The following is a 17,822-nucleotide window of genomic DNA, read 5'->3' on the forward strand; positions in this document are numbered from 1 at the left end:
TTGATTGCCCCATTAATTGAGTGAATCAATAGTTACAAGGATTTATCACATCGTCTGTGGATGTTTCTGTTGAAACTGAAAGTAGATAAAGAAAGAGCGTGGTTCCCGGCCTGCGCGCGCCTGTGAGTGCTCCTAAGTAAAAGTCACGTGGACCTTATGCAGTTGCAGGACTGGGCATAATTTCAAAATATGTTGCGTAATTTTGCCATGTTCGCTGTCAGTGCAATGGTATTTCCGATTACAAGGGAAGTAACCAATATCTTATATTCGTTCATATTACCGAGAGTTCCACCGGTAACATTGATTGTCAATCGATCGAAACCATATGTCGAACTCAGGTATCCATTTTCAATTAACTGACAGCTTTCCATAAATTCTGCATTAGCCAATGTGTATTATGACATACACAGTCTTATCTTTTTGCAAGAAAATGTTAATATTTTATGGGATATGACTACATTTTCTCATATAAACTCACGAAGCCTTTCAATACATATTTGCGTTGCTCCCTAAATCGATACACTAAGCATAGCGAAATACTCATTACCCATTGAAGCGGTTGAAGGACACATCCGTTTTATCTGCGGTATCGAATTATCTGAAACTCCGCACTTTTATAAGCGACATTTGTGCGCTGTGTTTACTGTTTGAGACCATTAACGCTATGTTATACCTGACTGGTTTCCTCCTCGCTTACTTCGTGTATTTAAATCGTTTTATTTAAATCGAGAATGGAATTATGTTTGTGTAGACAGGGCAGTAATAAGGTTGTTTCAGAATCATACTACCTGAATGAGTTTTCATTATACATTCGTCACGAGTTTTGATCACGGTGGCGTGTTGAAATACGGTATGACCAGGGTTGCAGACGACATTCGTTTAGTCGTATGCGGTGGTTTATCTATAGTATTCCGTGTTTGTAAGAGAAGTTTTATCTTAAAAGCATAATAACTGGAGTTTTATCAATCAATTTTCAAAGGAAGCATATAGTGTTAACAATTTTGGGTGTGTCCTTCGTGTAGTGTTTTACAAAACATCTGATATCTCCAGCTTATACACCAGGTAAGGTCGTTACAATTTTGATCTAAAACGCAACGTTTGTCTGATCTGTTGTCCGTTAAATAAATATTTAAATGATATTATTTTATATTATTCTTCAATGTGTGTGTAAAATAGCACTGCTAAATTATGAACGATTATGCGCTAACGGCTATAATGTAGATACGGAAGTATAAATTGCAATCCACCAAAATGGCTTCAAACCAACACATTATTCAACTTCAAAGCCCACCTGGCACATAAACATATTTTGTGGAAGGGTTTACAACGTATACAAATATTAACGACACACATTTTTAACATGTTAAAACTCTTTGATTTTCGTTATTTATATTGACAAGTTTTGAACTAAACCGTTTCAAACTAATAATGTTTTCTATTGGAAAAGCCATTCAAATGTGTATTACTCGATAGCGCATTGGATTACCCGGGTGCATGATCAACGGGGTTTTCAGGGATTTACACATGGGATGGAAAGAATGTACACTTGGAGACTTTCCTGGCGCAATACTTGAATTTCTCAGTTATGAGATAAGATTTTGATTTAAAATTGAAAAAAAATTAAATGTGATTATTTGACTACATTCTGAGCAATCACACGATAAAATCATTCATAAATGATAAGTGACGATTTGACGCTTTAGCACGTGGGATATGTATGGTTTAATCTTTTTGCACGTGAAAATGGTGAAACGCAATATTATTTGAAATTTATTTCATTTTTTTCAGTTTTAATAGGTAGGTTCTTACAAGAGGAAAACATAACAATATTTTTTTTAATGTATGTCTAATATGAATATTAAGAAGCACAACGGCGCATTCTGACAAATTGCAGGAAATCGTGCCCCACGTGCTAAAGCGTCCGACCGTCAATGCTTTTATCGTTAGCTTTCACCGAAGGCAGTCAAATGATCACATCTTTACTTTTAAATGAAACACTTTACTTATAAGTGAGATATTCAAGTTTCAAATGTGTTGCGTTAGAAAAGTCTCCAATACACTTGCAGGTAACCTTCAATTTGTCAAAATGCGAGGTTGCGCTTGAATATTCATAAGAGCCTTTCTGTTTACATCCATTAAAGTAAAATGTTTGTGAACCCCACAAAGTCATTTGATCCTGCACCTTGTTACTGTGTTGAAACTATTATTTCTTGGTCGTGTGTGTTCATTTATGAATTAAAGGGGCCTTTTCACGTTTGGGTTAATTGACAAAATTGAAGAAAGTTGTTTCAGATTCGCATATTTTCGTTTTAGTTATGATATTTGTGAGGAAACAGTAATACTGAATATTTACCATGCTCTCAAATAGCCATTACATGCATCTTTTGACGATTTAAAAAACCGAAAATTATAAAGCGTTGCAACGCGAAACGAATTAATAATTTGGAGAGTTCTGTTGTCGTCGTTATAGTTTGGAAAACAACGAGGATTGCTTATATAAAGTATAAAATACGCCTGGCATTGTGTTTGGAAGGATGATCGTGAGGTCTAAGAGGTAGAAGTGGTAGAATTTTTACTCCAGGACTTCAGGGGTCAGTGGTTCGAGTCCTGCTAAGGGTTACCTGTTTTTCTTTTTAAAATTTTATTCTTTATTTTTCACTGGAGCTTTTTATATCCAATGTTTAAATTTATCAATTTAAATTTAAAGCATTTGATGACAAACTTCAAAACATGCCAACATCTGTTAAAAGGCCCCTTTAAAGTGAACTTGACAAAACACAATTATGGTTAAAGTACAGACAATTAATTGTTTGTATGTAATTGGTTATTCAATTTATAATAAAAACTATGGATCTGATACTTACTTTCTGTAGTTAAGGGTTGAAAACGGCGTGTATGTGAAAGTGTCTGGAGTGGCGCAATGTCAGCCCTAGTCAAGTGTCATGTTAATCCGAAAACAGTTTTGGAGGAAGACGTGTTATGAAATCAGGACATGAGGTTTACATCCTTCTGTGGGCGCATACCTGCGTTGCCGCCAACTTCTTTGGTATTATTTATCACATCCGATCGCGATGAGAGATGTACCTGCATGAATATAGGTCCATTTTTGCAGTGTGTTCTACATAATATATGCTAAATGCTTTATTGACTGTTGAAGTAAAATATCTTAATATAACGGCCATATAATATGTCAAAGATTGTAATAGTGAAATCAATGCCGCGTGGAAGCGAATTCGTTACGTCCGAGATCATCATATCTAAGTTACAGGGACATCCTAGAAACACACATGTATGTGCGCATGATCTTCTCACACACTGTTCCAATTATGCTGTTAATGTGTACCGGAACATGTCCCTAAGTTGCTAACAATAACTATTGTTTAAAGAGGTTTTTGACTTGTATGTTATTTCTTTACCTATCTGACTTATAGTATGCACCAGCAGCAACGACAACAACATTTATTCAGCAGTAAAGGTTATACAAGCGCATAGCCTACATTATATTTGCATCATAGAATTAATAAGTAATGGTAGAATAATGAAGTTGGAAGATAGTTTAATGAAATGTTTAACATGTTGAAAAATGTTATGTTATGAATGGAATAAATAATTGCAACTTATATTGAAACTTCACATCTAATATTTATTTATTTACTTACAAGACATAGAAGATATTGCTGTAGGGGAGGAACATGTTGACACCGATTTTTTGTAAAACGGAATTATTTACGTGGACTATTTAAAATAAATGATTTAGAATTAATTATTTACGTGGAGCTTAATTGAGATTGTATGTACAAGTTTGTATTAATAACTTACTGTCCTTGAAGTTTAAGATTTCAAGTAAATCAAGTAATGAACAGCCTCATACTATAATTATACAGTTGTTCTATTAATAGTGTTAAGGCTAATTGCTCTATGGGTAAATATGCGTGACAACATTAACCAATACACATTCCTCGAATACATATGTATCAATTTTACATTTATTAAAATGAATATATATATATATATATATATATATATATATATATATATATATATATATATATATATATATATATATATATATATATATATATATATATATATATATATATATATATATTATATAAGTTATACATACATACATGCATGTGTATATACAACGTACATATTAACAGTTTTATATGAATATTTACAAATAATGGCATTTCAATATGAACACTCCTTTTTGTAATAAGACCATCCGTGAAAACATACGTGCTGCTAAGTGCGATCTTACATGTGAAAACATACGTGCTGCTAAGTGCGATCTTACATGTAAAACATACGTGTTGCTAAGTGCGATCTTTATTGTGAAAACATACGTGCTGCTAAGTGCGATCTTACATGTGAAAACATACGTGCTGCTAAGCGCGATCTTTATTGTGAAAACATACGTGCTGCTAAGTGCGATCTTACATGTGAAAACATACGTGCTGCTAAGTGCGATCTTTATTGTGAAAACATACGTGCTGCTAAGTGCGATCTTACATGTGAAAACATACGTGCTGCTAAGTGCGATCTTACATGTGGCTTCATTTATTTGTTGCGAACGTCTGACTAGAATAAAGAAGGTAACAGTCATTAAAAATGATAACAACTTAAATGTTTGTTAGATCACGTTTGGGCTATATCGTCACAACTAATGCGCATGCGATTATTATGGTTAATTCTACCACTGTATACAGTTCACATCACGATAACTCATTAATTTACGGTTTAATATAGAAATCGCCCATCGAGATGCGGTCTTAAGTTATGTTCTTCGTAAAATTTTTTTGGAGCACTTATCAGTTTTTCTTTCGCCGGACGTTAATCTTGCAAATGTATTAAGTGTTAGCCATCTGCAATAGTGGTCGCAGTGGTGTAGTGGCTATGATGTCTGCTTAGCGATCACGGGTACGATCTTCAATGTGGGAGCGTTCTTAAGATTCCCCCACCCCCATAGACACCAAGTACTGGTTCCAGTCCCAGGAAACGGACTCGAGAGCGTTTTAAATAAGCCTGAGGCTGTCTATGCAATCTGAGCGATACATAGGTTTGAACTTAAAATAGAGCGGGTCAAAAAATAATTTCGTAGGTTTAACATCATATATTTGACATACTAGTAGGAAATGGTATTACAGTTTTTTGTGATTTTTTATTGCGTTAATGGTGCAACATTTACACTAGCAATTTTCTCGTTCGGTACTCCGATGTCGACCCCGTTTTTCTTCAAGATTATGTAATGATAAATGGAACGAACTTAGTGCGATCCTTTATTTACAACTGTACTTCATTAATGTTTTGGTTGACCCATAGTTCAGACATCCCAATGTTTTCCTGAATGTTTTTCACGTGCCAATCACAGTTTTGATTGTCATGAGTATTACCGTTGTTTGCATCGTTTTTATGTTCCCGGTAGGGTGGCATATAGTATTTGAACTGTCTGTTCGTCCGTCCGTCCGTCCGTCCGAAAACTTTAACATTGGCCATAACTTTTGCAATATTGAAGATAGCAACTTGATATTTGGCATGCATGTGTACCTCATGGAGCTGCACATTTTGAGTTGTTTAAGGTCAATGTTAAGGTCATCGTTCAAGGGCAAAGGTCAAAAAACAAATCCAAGGGAATTAACAAGCTTTAAAGGGAGATAATTTATATTTATCATTTGGCTGGTGCAGATTAATTTTACAAGGGAAGTAATATTTTTTAAAGGGATATACTAAAACAATCAATGCGGCGTAGTAGGGGGCATTGTGTTTCTGACAAACACATCTCTTATTTAACATGTTGTATGTTAGTCGAATCACGCTATTTGTTTTATTTTTTTGAATGGAATGTGTCATAATTTCCCGTTCAGAGCGCTGAGATTAGTTTTATGATTTACGCATAATTATCTTCCTTAAGAAGTTCGTGTGCACGGCTTTAAAATCTATTGTTCGCGCGTTGCTTCATATTTCGGATGAGTAATATGTTTAATGAAGATATTCAGCGATATAATTATGGTATGTCAATAATATATTCTAAATGTGTTTTCAACATGTTGGAAGAGTTTCAGCTTGCTATTTGCACTGATTTCTTACTTATTGAAGATAGATAATAATCGATGCATTGACTTAGAAGCATGTCCTGCTAAACATTTTTGTGTTCTGTTAAAACTTCCAATTTTAAAGAGGTATACTCCTAGATAATTGGAGGAAGTGACGACTTCTTGTTTTTCAACGTAAATGAAAATATCGATATCAGTGTATCTCATTCTTTAAAAAAAACCTTATCTTGGCTGTATTAATTTGTATTTGTGAGTGAAGCTCACAAATAATGCACACGCAATTTTGCAAATCAGTATGGGCTTAGCTACGGTAGGAATCGTAACCCGTGACTGCCTGTGTGGATAACTCATGCTAAAAGAGTCTGCTTTAACCACCGCATCCACCTGTTCTCACTGGTACAGTACATAGAGTGTATATAACAACTTGTAAGACAACGTTGGCCAGTCTAGTGTTTATCATTGAAATCTGTACATATTGACTGCTTTCAGGGAAAACGGGGCTTAATGCATGTCTCATATGATAAGCCTGTGCACACTGATTAGCGGTAGCAATGATTTGAAAAAACCCCACATATATCCACCTGTGTTTAAGACACACTCTTTATAAATTTGAATGGGTTGTGATCATTTCAAACTTTCGATATAAAAAGCTATAACATAATTTTGAAAACTGAGTTGCGTCTAAAATTATACAACAGCGAACAAATTCAGTGCCTTCAGCGCTTTGATTAAGAGTCTATGTTGGTTAACATCATCCTAGCGGCGCTACTTTGGAGGTTGCAAAAACAATTCGGTCGTCAACGTACAATATCAGAATGAAACTTTAACTCGTTGTTAATGATGAATAAGTCATTTATGTTTGCGTCAATGTGCTGTAGTATGTCATTTACGAACATCATGAACAACAACAATGAACTGGCGTCGCCTTGTTTTACGCCTTGTTGGATACTGATGGGGTCTGATAATGTCTAATTTAACTTTATTTTTTATTTAAAGGGATCTTTTCACGTTTTGGTAAATTGACAAAATAGAAAAAAGATGTTTTAGATTCGCACATTTTCGTTTTAGTTATGATATTTGTGAGGAAACAGTAATACTGAACATTAACCATGGTCTAATATAGCCATTATATGGATCTTTTGACGATTAAAAAACCTGAAAATTATCAAAGGTTGCAACGCAAAACGGTTGAATAATTTGGATGGTTTTGTTGTTGTCGTTTAATTTTGCGAAATTACAAAGATTGCTTATATAAACTATCAAATACGCCATTCATTCATATTTGGCAGGATGGCCGAGCGGTCTAATTGGTTTTTGCTACAGGACTCCGGGGGTCACTGATTCGAGCCCTGCTGCGGGCTACTTTTTTTTTCCTTTTTTAAATTTTATTCTTGATGTTTTACTGGAGCTTTTTAGATCCAATGTTTACATTTATCAATATAAAGCATTTAATGACAAACTTCAAAACATGCCGAAATCCGTGGAAAGGCCCCTTTAACAACAGTAAACGTGGCTCTTAAGGGAACCTTTTCACAGATTTTTGGCATGTATTGAAGTTGGTCATTAAATGTTTTATATTGATAAATGTTAACATTGGATGTAAAAAGATGCAGTAAAAACAAGAATATCATTAAAGAAAGAAACAAAGTAACCCTCAACTGGGCTCGAACCGCTGACCTCTGGAGTAAAAGTCTAACGTTTAGACCACTCGGCCACAGACACTCGGCATTAGCTACTACCCCCTCCCAAACGCTCAAAATTGTCCATTAGTAATAAAAAAATAACATGAAAAAAAGTTCGTCGATTTTTTTTTAACTTATATACATGTATATAACAAGGGATGTGACTTAGACCCTTGATTTGCTGATTTCGGCATACCAACCAATTTCCGAAGCTCACTACTCCATCAATTTTCAACCGATTTGCACAATTCTGGTATCAAACAACACAGAAGACTTCATCCTAATGAATAAATCGATGCATGTTCGCATAAGTCTACCGTAAAGCGGTCATCGAAAAACAACTTGCAACAACATTTCCTAGAATCGATCTGATTACCCTTTTGAGCTTATATTTTTTTGTCATTAATTTTTGCCATAATAGTGTATGATTGATTAAATCATAATATTGTTGATAATCAATAACAAGTTTATACTCTTTATCTGAATTCATCACCTTTGATATGATTGCGTGGAGTGATTTTAACGGCTGATTTTAATTCATCTAAGGTGAATTATTATTATTTTAGCGTTTATTTCCGTGTATCTGCACCTAGTTTTGAAATGTGCAAATAAATCATCTAATTTTGTATTATTTTTGGCGTCGCACTGAAGTGCGGTGACTAGTATGTAATACGTTGTTTTTTTCGCTTATGGGAGAAATTATTTTACGGATAAATGTATATATTTTGCTGTCAGAATATCTTGCATAGTGGGGATTTTTTGTGTAAATTAGTGTAAATAAGTACTGCATTTGTGTTTATTACATTTACTACAACATTTTTTGCCAATAATGCAAAGCTAATTCTTTTAATTAATAACTGATCACAGGGACTGGGAAATAATAAAAGATCACAAGGACTGGGAAAATAAGCGAACCGGTGAAACTTTCTGGTATTGTATAAAAACAAAACATAATCAAAATATATTTATTTTGTGGTTGTTCTAACATTAGCGCAGACTTTTGATGTTCGAGTTTTGGTTAACGCGTATTTTCTTCAATTTTACAAGACGACAGCGATTAAACGGTTTATTGCTTTATTGATAACCGTTACACTACAGTCACTTATTAATATCTTAGTTAGAAGGTGAGTTTTCAAGCGGTTCCGTGGTGTAGTGGTTTCACGCTCGCTTCACATGTGAGAGGCCCAAGGTTCGAGCCCCAGTAGAATCAAATTATTGTATTTGTGTTCATGTTAACTTTTTGTTTTGATGTAGACATTTTAGTTTAAATAAATATGTTGTTTTATTGTAACCATTTTTAGCTCATCTATTTTATTTTAAATTATGAGCTATTGTCATCACCTTGGCGTCGGCGTCGTCGTCAGCGTCGGCGTCCGGTTAAGTTTTGCGTTTAGGTCCACTTTTCTCATAAAGTATCAATGCTATTGCATTCAAACTTGGTACACTTACTATCATGACGGGACTAGGCAGGCAAAGTTAGACAACTCTTGCGTGCATTTTGACAGAATAATGTGCCCTTTTTATGCCCCCCCCCCCCCCCCCGATCGAAAGATCGGAGGTATATTGTTTTTGGCCTTTCTGTCATTTTATGTGTGTCCCAAAACTTAAACTAAAACTTTAACCTTGGTCATAACTTTTGCAATATTGAAGATAGCAACTTTATATTTGGCACGCATGTGAATCTCATGGAGCTGCACATTTTGAGTCGTGAAAGGTCAAGTTCATTCTTCAAGGTCAAAGGTCAAACAACAAATTCAAAAACTTTAACCAAAACTTTAACCTTCTTTATAACTTTTGCAATATTGAACATAGCAACTTGATATTCGGCATTCATGCATATCTCATGGAGCTGCACATTTTGAGTGGAGAAAGGTCAAGGCCATCCTTCAAGGTCAAAGGTCAAATTTTGCAATATTGAAGATAGCAAATCGATATGATGCGAGCATGCGTATCTCATGGAGCTGCACATTTTGAGTGGTAAAAGGTCAAGGTCATCCTTCAAGGTCAAAGGTCAAATTTTGAAATATTGAAGATAGCAACTCCATATTTGGCATGCATGCGTATCTCATGGAGCTGCACATTGTGAGTAGTGAAAGGTAAAGGTCATCTTTCAAGGTCAAAGGTAAAATATATGGCTTCAAAGCGGTGTAGTAGGGGACATTGTGTTTCACGCACACAGCTCTTGTTTTATTCAGATATTTTGTATCTTGCTTTTTATTGTTTTATGTATAGTGTTCGCATTTTTACAAATGGGTGTTTATTTTTTTATTTGTTGAACGTGTTCTCGCACGTTTGAAGTTTTTCTGAGTTAAACAATAATTGCCTTTATTTACTCCTTTATGTTGACCTCCCCCATACTAAGCAATAATTTCCTCCACCTCGTCCTAGGCTCTCATTGCTGAACTTTGTTGGTCACTTTCGGGAAGTTTTCTATTTTTAATGGGCGTTTGCGAAGAGTTTAAAATTCTATCATAGGACTCATCGCTGATTGAAAGACACGCGGGATCGCAGTTTTAACTCATCCTTGACTTTGATTATACGGTGACAAAATTCATATTTCGATCAGCGGATTCAAACTTATTGTATATGTGTTGATTTTCAGTAGTTAATTTTATAAAATTATCTTTACGTTTAAGTGCATGTTTAAAGCTAATATCGGTAAGTTTGGGTAAATCAAATTGAAAACACGATGAAACTGGTATAACTTTCATTAAAAAACATACATAATTATCCAAAAAACTGCTCTAGATGTCTTCAGTTTTGTTTTGTGGTAACACGCCACGTTTTATGCTTAACTTGTATACATGTAGGTAACGCTATCTTCTAAATGAATACATGTTGCTTTACCCATTTATGTCTAGTGGACTCTCCCATCCTTCTAAAGTGGATCAATTTATTTCCAAAATTAGGGATGTCTAGTATATTTATTTCTATATTTAGAATATTTCTTACAGAAATTCCTTTAGGCAAACAGCGCAGACCCTGATGAGACGCCACATCATGCGGCGTCTCATCTGGGTTTACGCTGTTTGCCAATGCCTTTTTTCTAGACGCTAGGCATAAATGGGTTAAGGAGAGTTTTGTGTGAAGGAAGTATGGTATATCCCACCCAACCTATTCAAGGTGAACTTTTGCATCGATTTTCACATTTATTGGAATAACAGGCCATAGGTCGTTAACTTATGGTTAAAGGTCTTATCTTTCCTCAGAATGTAGTCGATTATGTAAATTAAACATCGTTTTTGAAGTCATCCCCCAGTTAAATGGTTTGGGCATATGCTTACAATGTCAATGAGTACGGTATATTAGAATTTATTATGCGCGGAGTATATTTGAATATTTTCGAAAATTGTAGCAGCATTATGGTTGCGAATTTACCGGTACATGCACTTCGGACGGTCAAGAAAACTATACTTTAAATTAAGACTCAGTGAAAGGAATAAAACTTCATACTATACAATGTGATAACATATTATAACATAAAAAACGCCAAGAATGCAGCGCGTTGACCCGAACCGGCGTTTACAAGTTTCAAGTAATTATAGCTATTGTAATAATTAACCTGTCTCATATTACCAAACTATCTCAGGAATTGCATACACAATTAGGGAAGTTAGATAGAGTTGATTGGAGTGGAGTCGGGTGTGCCCATTGCCAGATAGGGTCAAAATTGATTTCTTTGTCTCGTTAAGGCACGCACAAATAAGTTTACAGTTTTTTAAGTGGTTAAAAGTTGAACTTTTTTTTTTTACATGTACAAATGTGTGGATACTCAATTTCTATCAGAATGCATTCATAATATCCCGATATTCGTCAGCATCCTTCTGTTATGTTTATGAAAGTGGACGACACTTTAAATGGTTTGTAATATATGAATTAAATTTATGAAGTTAGTATGCCCCCTAAGAAGAAAAGGGGCTATATTGCGTTGCAACTGTCCGTCGGTCTCTGATCGTTCAGTCCGTAGAACTTTTCGTTCCTAGAGAAAGCTTTGATCGACAATCATGTTCGGAAAGGAATACCCACTGTATATATTGCTTTATTACTAGAGGATATTATGTTAAGCAAACGTATCGTTCATTAACCAATATAGAATGATAATACGAAACTTGGTTCAGAGTTCAGACATACACGACCAAGCTTTTTATTTGCTATTTACAACCGTATTGCAACCCATTTTTTTAATTGAACGACGATGGTCTAAATGATTATGTTCCTAAAGGTAAACAATAAAATAATAATGTAGCAGATTCTCGTTTTGGCTTCATTTCATCGTGCCTCGTAAAGTTGCGATTCTGGTCTGCATAGAATAATTGAGAAGAATTGAGCCGAGCGTGATATTTTGAGCTCTTTAAACCTTTTTAACCCCCAGTGATTTTGCACTTACGGTTCCAAGGCATTGATACCAGTTTTGTCTATGTTTTTTTTTACATTTACGTGTATGTCTTGTGCAGTGCATTTGTTTTGTGTCTCAGGTAATTGATTCCTTGCCATACATAAAGAACCGAAGTGTATAATAAGGTTTCCCTCTTGCTGGTGCAGCTGACGTTTCCATGTATATGTATTGTATCTCTAATCAGAGTGATCACTGCATATTAATGCGATGAAAATTTCAATTCGCATCCTCTCTTAATTATTCGGCGGTGTCTTCATTATTTGTCTGCGTATAAAAATGTTGTTCCTTTTTTCATAGAAATTTCAAAATGCTGCGCGTATACTGTTCGTAAATCATATGTCAAAACCAATGCCTTTGCTGTTAGTTTTCTTTAATATCATATGTTTATATTCTCATGTATTCTCAAATCATGTACGATGTTCTCATTATCATTAATTTCCCGAAAGTGAACAGAATGGTGTTCGTTCTGTATTTTACTCAAGTCACTATACATTTTATGCTACCATGAACATTGCCTTTACTTAACAAAGGGCTGCTTCAGTCATTCCCACGTTAATAGGCGTGTCATACTAAATTGAGCCGTATGATGTTCGGGTATCTGCTCGCGTATTGTTTCAGTTATAACAATGTATTGAGCGCCCCACCTGGTGTCGATTTCATATCGGATACCTGATCCGGGCGCTTAGACGCATCCAGTATTTTGGTGCCCATGTAAGCGCAGGAGCATATGACAGAAATAATAGGATGGACTAGAACGTTCAATCATGTTTGATTTTTCCTGTCTGTAATTATTTATTTTTTATTTTGCCTATTAACTTTTTTAAGTTTAACTTTTTTGACATGACATATCTTTTTTATTGCATAAATCGATTCCGCTTAGAATGGCCTTTAAGAAAAGGTATGGTTATGGGGGTCTCTATGTGCAAAATGTTGCATTTATTTTCGCCTTAAGTTGTCGCTTTTACATTGAATTATATAGGGAAACTATTTAGTATATTATGACCTTAACTATCTCATCTTTTTTGTCTACCAACATTCCACATCCGGGCATGTTTACTCCTTTGGAAACACGCTTCTTTCTAAAGTCAATAGCTTAACATAGCAATTTCGAGTCCGTATTGTTGACTGGCAGTCGACGCATTCCATCCAAACCTTATTTATAGATGAACACATGGCCACTAATCGACCATAGGTGGGTCGTCATATTAAGATGACACATGGCAATTACGTAATCAACATGATATCATACCAATTTGTGAAGCAAGCCATGGTTCTGCCTGACCCGTGATGAAATGTATTTACTACCGGTAATGCACAAGCATTTATTATTATTTTTTTGTTACAGAAAATAATTTATGTTAGACAACATACTATTGCTCCTGATAATTATGGCCATAAAATGCGACTGCACCGGGGTATATAAAATACTCATAGATAGTTCCCCCCCCCCCCCCCCGTTTACACATAGCTGCGACTTTACGACGATTATCCCGATCAAGCCACGATCTGAAAAAAAGGATCGAGGTGACCGGAGTCTAAATCGAGCAATTTGGAAAATAATGGTCTTCATTTCGACCGTTCTTCGATGCCCCTACGTCAAATTCTTACTGCGTTTACTGCCGCGACATTCAAGATCATACTATGACGCTACGCAGAGCTTTTACTGCGCTTTTACTACGCTTTTACTACGATCATGAAGATCTCTCTACGATGCTTCCACGCTGCCTGTATGATTACGACGCTTCTACTACGCTCTTTTTACGACTTGACAGCGATTCTTGTTGGCAACGATTCCGCTACGCTTGTTTTGAGCATGTTCAAAATAAGCGTGGCGAGAGCGTAGAGCTCTCCGATCATGAAGACTCTACCGCGACCATACTGCGCTTATAAAGACTCCACTACGTTTTTCCTGCGATTTGTCACGATCGGCCACGTTTTCGGCCACACTTTTATCGTAGTAGAATAGGCGTCTATGTGTGAACGGGGGGTTACACAGACCTTTCAATACATAGAATCGCAATTAACACCTTTGTTTTGAAGAAGATGTTGTGGAATCATTAAAAAAAAGTTTTTTGACGTTTATAAATTGTTAATAATCTTTTTTGTATCAAGATAAATATAATTTCAAGCCGTCTACTAATTAAATGTATCACAGATTAAGCAAGTAAATATTTCTATAAATTATATTCTATTTTTTAATAGAACACATCACAATTTCGTATATATTTCTCAATGCAATGCGATAAACATTGCACAATAAGATGAAATTTGATTCACTCACAATATTTTTCTTTTTATGAAGAAATTGAAACATATCGAAACATACACAAGTTACTTCAACTGTAAGATATCTTACGACAAATTGAATAACATTTTGTTATCCAATGAACATTCCCTAACTGAACATTTCTCTACTACCAGTTAAATGTATCATTTATTTTTGACACCAATAAGCTGCATAAAGATAACTGCTCTCTACCGTCTTTAATATTTGCTACTGTGCGGCAACCAAGCGATCTTATCAGGTGTTTGTTTTCGCAGACACCCTCCGAAAGTCAGGTTTATGGTATGGTTTGTTTGCACGTACTCTGTGGCGTAACATCATCATATATTTCTTAATATAACAGTTGCATGTAATGTCTGATTAGAAATACGCACACATACTCATATCACTGAAGTTGTCTGGGTAGAATTTTGTTTAATTTGATTTAATACCAGGCCATCTTAATATGCAAATGCATACCACATTCAATAAAAATCCTGATTCGGCATAAAATATCATCATCATCACCATCATCATAATCATCATCAACAACAACAACAACATCATCATTATACCATCAACATCCTCCTTATCATTAATACTATCTATAAATCATCATTTCGTATATATTTTTTCAACCATAATCGACATGGTCAACACCATAATCATTTCAAAGATCAAGTTTATTACCATGGGTAACAATTAATACTGACGCTAACATCAAATCATTGCGCTTCATTTTCATTATAACATCATAATTAATATGCATACACATTAATATATTTCTCTAACTTTTGATGCGCAATCAAAATGTTGATAATTCGTGCAAAAAATAAATTAAGTGTAATTTAGTATAAGCATATAATTGCAGATCGTAAATTAAAAGAACTTATACATGTGAGTCGATTAATGATTATAATTTATAATCGCATTTAAAGGGGCCTTTTCACAGATTTTGGCATTTTTTAACTTATTCATTAAATGCTTTATATTGATAAATGTAAACATTGGATCGTAAAAGCACCAGTAAAATATCAAGAATAAAATTAAAAAAAGGAAAAGAACATTGCCCGGAGCAGGTTTCGAACCAGTGACCCCTGGAGTACTGCCAGAGTCCAGAAGTAAAAACGCTTTAGCCTACTGAGCTATTGCGCCGAGTACACATTCTTGACGTATTTTATTCCTTATATAAGCAATCTTCGTAGTTTCACAAAATTTAACGACAAAAACAGAACTCTCCAAATTATTCAATCGTTTCGCGTTGCAACGCTTTATAATTTTTTGGTTTTAAAATCATCAAAAGATGCATATAATGGCTATATTTGAGCATGGTAAATGTTCAGTATTACTGTTTCCTCACAAATATCAAAACTAAAACGAAAATTTGCGGATCTGAAACAACTTTTTTCAATTTTGTCAATTTACCAAAGCGTGAAAAGATCCCTTTAACTCTCGTTAACTATATCAAAGCGTGTCCCTCGTGTGTTTGAATATTGTGTTTTGTAGTAAAACTGTCTTAATATATCTAACCTGTCTAACTTTGTGTTAATTGAGACCACCGAGGGCTTTTGCTACATCATTATGGGCAGGTCATGTTCAAGTGGGACGATTAGGGCTGTACAAGTTTATGGTTACATATTTGACAATCGCCCATAAGAAGTTATGCAATAAAATAACATAGAGAAACCATGCGTTACATAACTTTCATTGCTTTTTGTCATAAGAATAAATGATGATGTCGTTACTGTAAATGAATTCGATGATAGCGCAAAGGGCGATGAGTGCATGAATTCGTGTTGTGTTGCTTGTAGACACCCGCAGTGTGGCCTGAGGACCCTGTAAAATATATGCATTTTTTATGCCATGAGTGCATAATTACGATCTATGAAGCTAACGCCCATCAGTTGAACTTTTTTAACCCCCTACATTTCCACATTTGAATTGATCTGATGATGAGAACTACTTTGTTGTAGGCGTAGACTGTTGCTTTTGGTGTTAAAAATGTTAACACACTTTGCGATTTATATTTTATTAATACAAGTAAACATTTTTGTTTAAAAACAACAACAATTTTATTATTTTATTAAGTATATATAGAGAGGAAAGGATGAATAAAATGAGAATTCATCAACAAAAAAATGAAACAAATACCAAATACGCTGCAAACGAACACACATAAACAATAATGATAGACATTAAACTTAACACAAATATACTTTAAATTATAAAAAAAAACATGACACATTTTATCAAATGAATTTATGACAAATATTCCCGTAATATCTTGTTTAAGATTATAAAAAAAATATAAGTTATACTTTTCACATGCAAATGAATTCTAAGCAAGCCGTGTGAATATCCATACTTATTAACATTGAGATAGTAGTATACTTAATACTTTATATTTGTTAGTAACTTTCATGCCTAAAAATGCATGAACATTTCAAATTTTGAAGTGTCTGAAATCAAAATTTCCCGTAAAAAATGGTTATGTCCCCATATCTTTAACCAAATAGCAAATTTGTGTTTGCACTTGTAGTCAACCTGAAAACAGAAATAAAGAAACCTCTATAAACATCATAAAACACGTATTGCACAGTTGCTTTTATAATAACAATCTAGATCTATACATTAGACTATATGAATGTAGATCTATAAAATTAATTCAAAGATAAAACAATAACATAAAAAATCTACTCTCAAAAATGAATTTGTCGATTTTTTACAACTTTTTAAAAAAGTTCTTAGATGGGTTTATGTGAAGCTTTGCCGGAGTGCAGAGGAAGACTATCTTAAATTGTTTGAGAGGCAATGACAGACTCAGACCGGTGCAACTGACCAAGCTAGAACTGTGTCGCCATGAATTTGCACGCGGTAAACTTGGTAAAAACAAAATAAATCTTTCTTTAATTTTACTTATATACTATCTTGTGCATATCTGTCCACTCACATACCTTTTAAAAAGATGTTTCGTATTTGTTTGCAATAATTGTTATCCAGGTTCAATAAAAGTATCAAATCATACGATATAATCTATTCTTGTCCAATTATCGGCAATAATTACATCACGGTAGCGTTCTTACTAGATTAATGCGAATAAAAGTGTTATTATCCACCATAATTCTGTCAGAATACAGCTAACAAGCTGTCCGTGATTTACAAACTCTTAGTTTACGTGTAACCTTTTGGACGTGTTAAAAAACACAACGTCTGTCAATAGACGTCAGTTATACGTTAACGTAACTAGAACCAAAGAGACTGGCGCGCGCGTGTAGCAAACTATCTGTGCCCGAGGCAAGTGAATCGATTGATCAATGAATACCGATCGTGTCCTATTGTTCTTATATCTACTGGTGAGGCCAGCGTTGGGGTATACGAGACATCGGGTATAAATGTGAACATAAAATTTACGGCTCTATCTATAA

General features: G+C 34.6%; 2 protein-coding genes across 5 annotated transcripts in view; one reads left to right on the plus strand and one right to left on the minus strand.

Annotated features, from left to right (window-relative positions):
• Positions 1-17,822, minus strand: part of LOC127852845 (transmembrane protein 47-like) — a 106,417-nt gene that overhangs the window by 14,450 nt on the left and 74,145 nt on the right. The gene's annotated exons all lie outside the window — the stretch shown is intronic.
• Positions 570-17,822, plus strand: part of LOC127852757 (uncharacterized) — a 139,880-nt gene continuing 122,627 nt past the window's right edge. Inside the window, exon 1 of one of the 4 annotated variants that reach the window (XM_052386769.1) lies at positions 570-1,067. The gene's annotated coding sequence lies outside the window, so the exon portion shown is untranslated. The remainder of the gene's footprint in view (positions 1,068-17,822) is intronic. The other 3 variants (XM_052386749.1, XM_052386785.1, XM_052386759.1) reach the window with 3 other exon arrangements.

Source organism: Dreissena polymorpha, chromosome 1, assembly GCF_020536995.1.
Source record: "Dreissena polymorpha isolate Duluth1 chromosome 1, UMN_Dpol_1.0, whole genome shotgun sequence".
NCBI classification, from domain to species: Eukaryota; Metazoa; Mollusca; class Bivalvia; order Myida; family Dreissenidae; genus Dreissena; species Dreissena polymorpha.